The sequence below is a fragment of the Oncorhynchus nerka genome, linkage group LG3 (assembly GCF_034236695.1).
Source record: "Oncorhynchus nerka isolate Pitt River linkage group LG3, Oner_Uvic_2.0, whole genome shotgun sequence".
NCBI lineage: Eukaryota > Metazoa > Chordata > Actinopteri > Salmoniformes > Salmonidae > Oncorhynchus > Oncorhynchus nerka.
Window position 1 is genome coordinate 34,331,281 of NC_088398.1, and position 2,834 is coordinate 34,334,114.

Sequence of the window (2,834 nt, forward strand, 5' to 3'; positions counted from 1 at the left end):
TGCCAGGCGCACCGGTTTGTAACAAGAAGTGCGACACTGCTGGGTTTTTCAGGCTCAAAAGTTTCCTGTGTGAATCAAGAATGTTCCACCACCCAAAGGACATCCAGCCAACTTGACACAGCTGTGGGAAGCATTGGTGTCAACATCCCTACGGAATGCTGTGGGAAGCATTGGTGTCAACATCCCTACGGAATGCTTTCGACACCTCGTAGAGTCTATGCACCGACGAATTGAGGCTGTTCTGGGGCCAAAAGGGGGTACAACTCAATACTAAGAAGCTGTTCCTAAAGTTTGGTATACTCAGTGAATTATGGAATTAAACCACAAATTATCCAATATTTACTTACCATCAAGGTCACAGCGACAAGTAAACATGTATCATGTCGAAACCAAACCAAACAAGACAGTTAAAAAAGACAGTAACATATTATTTGGATAGTACATCTGTAGATGCTCTAAAGACTATCAGTAACATTTCAACTCTCTACTAACCCTAGCCCTAACCTTAACCTTAACCCTTATCCTAACCCTAAACTTAACCCTTACCCTAGCCCGAACCTTAACTCTTACCCTAACCCTTATTCTAAACCTAACCCTTACCTTAACCTTAGCAAGCAGTTGCTTATCAACATATAGTTTTTTGATAGTATCACTATACATACCATCCAAATAACGTGTGACCAACAAAACAACTAACGGCTAGCTAGCATCAAATTCAAAATGAAATACCAGACCATAAAGATCAGTTCCTTAATACATGTTAAGTATCCGCACACAGTGTTACTGAATGAAATATGGAGCTATTTACCCCCTGCCAGAGTCTTTGCAATTTTCACTGCTGCCCTAGAAATGTTGGCATAAAGTATGCAGTCCTGAAAGATAGCTGCACTACAGTGGCATTTTTAACATGCCTAGCAAGGGACCCAACCAGACCATCAGGACATATGGTCTTGTGCAATGTCACAAGGATACCTCGAACACCTATTGAGGTGTGCCTTTTGTTAATAAATCAGGTGATAATTGAGTGGAAAAGGAGAAAGGAGTAGGACTTTAAATTGAATGCACTGACTGTAGGTGTGTGTGTGTGTGACCTTAAATTTAACTAGGCAAGCCAGTTAAGAACAAATTCTTATTTACAATGACGGCCTACACCAAAGCCAGACGACGCTGGGCCAATTGTGCGCTGCCCTATGGGACTCCAAATTACGGCCGGTTGTGATACAGCCTGGACAAGAATGTCTGCTGGCCTCCCGAGTGGTGCAGCGGTCTAAGGTACTGCATCGCAGTGGTTAAGGTGTCACTACAGACCCGGGTTCGATCCCAAGCTGTGATGCAGCAGGCCGTGACCGGGATCAAATCAAATCAAATTTGATTTGTCACATACACATGGTTAGCAGACGTTATACGAGTGTAGCAAAAATGCTTGTGCTTCTAGTTCCGGCAATGCAGTAATAACCAACGAGTAATCTAAACTAACAATTTCACAACAGCTACCTTACACACAAAAGTGTAAAGGGATGAAGAATATGTCCATAAAGAAATATGAATGAGTGATGGTACAGAACGGCATAGGCAAGATGCAGTAGATGGTATCGAGTACAGTATATACATATGAGATGAGTAATGTAGCGTATGTAAACATTATATTAAGTGGCATTGGATACCCATGGATACCCATGAGGCGGCGTAAAATTGGCCAGCATCGTTTGGGTTAGGGAAGAGTTTGGCCGGCTGGGATGTCCTTGTCCCAGTGCACTCTAGCGACTCCTTGTGGCGGGCCGGGCGCATGCACCCTGACTTTGGTCGCCAGTTGTACGGTGTTTCCTCTGACACATTGGTGCGGCTGGCTTCCGTGTTAAGCGAGCAGTGTGTCAAGAAGCAGTGCGGCTTGGCAGGGTTGTGTTTCGGAGGACGCGTGGCTCTCAACCTTCGCTTCTCCCGAGTCCGTACGGGAGTTGCAGCGATGGTACATGACTGTAACTACCAAGTGGATATCATGCAATTGGGGAGAAAAGGGGGTAACATTTATAAAAAATAAAAATAGGAGTGTCTGCTAAATGACCTAAATTTAAAATGTACAGTTTAACAGACTGAACAACTAACACAAACATAAGGGATGGTTTCCAGTTCACATATAGAAGGAACAGTTTGAAACAAGCACATCTCCTAACAAACTGACACATTAAATATACAAGGATTCATCATCACATTTCACACTTTATAGGCAGTTTGAATAGGCTAGGGACTAAAAAGCACTGATGCTGGTTTGGATATTACTTGAATAGAGAGGAGGAACTTGTTGGATTGATTCTGTACAGGCCCTTAAAAAGCCTGGAGTCACAAGAGGAACTACTTGCTGTACTGCTGAAACATTCATTCTTATTCAGGTGTCCTATATCTTAGGTCAACACTTGACCTAGGTATCCAACACATTCTGATAAAATGCTGGAGGAAAGGAGCTGTTGTGAGTGACAATGTTATTTTAAGAGGCTGTGAACAAGTAACTGAATTAATTAATAGATTCCCTCACACTTGAAGTTAATCTTCCCGCAAATCACGTTGCTGCCTTTCCACTATCTTTTTACTTGTCTTCCCTCCTCGAAACTGAATGTAAAAGCAAAGGTAATCCTTACTTTAAAACTTATGTTCTGTCTATTCTACAATTGAAACATATCTTGTCTATTTTTCTACATGTCCAGCCACTCCCTATACAGACAGACACACTGCTATCACGCGCTATCACGCAGTTGCGTAATTTGACAAGCACAAAACAAGTGGGAGTGGGCAGCAGACAACTGCATGGTTTCAGCTATTTGTTCAAATCAGAATTAGTC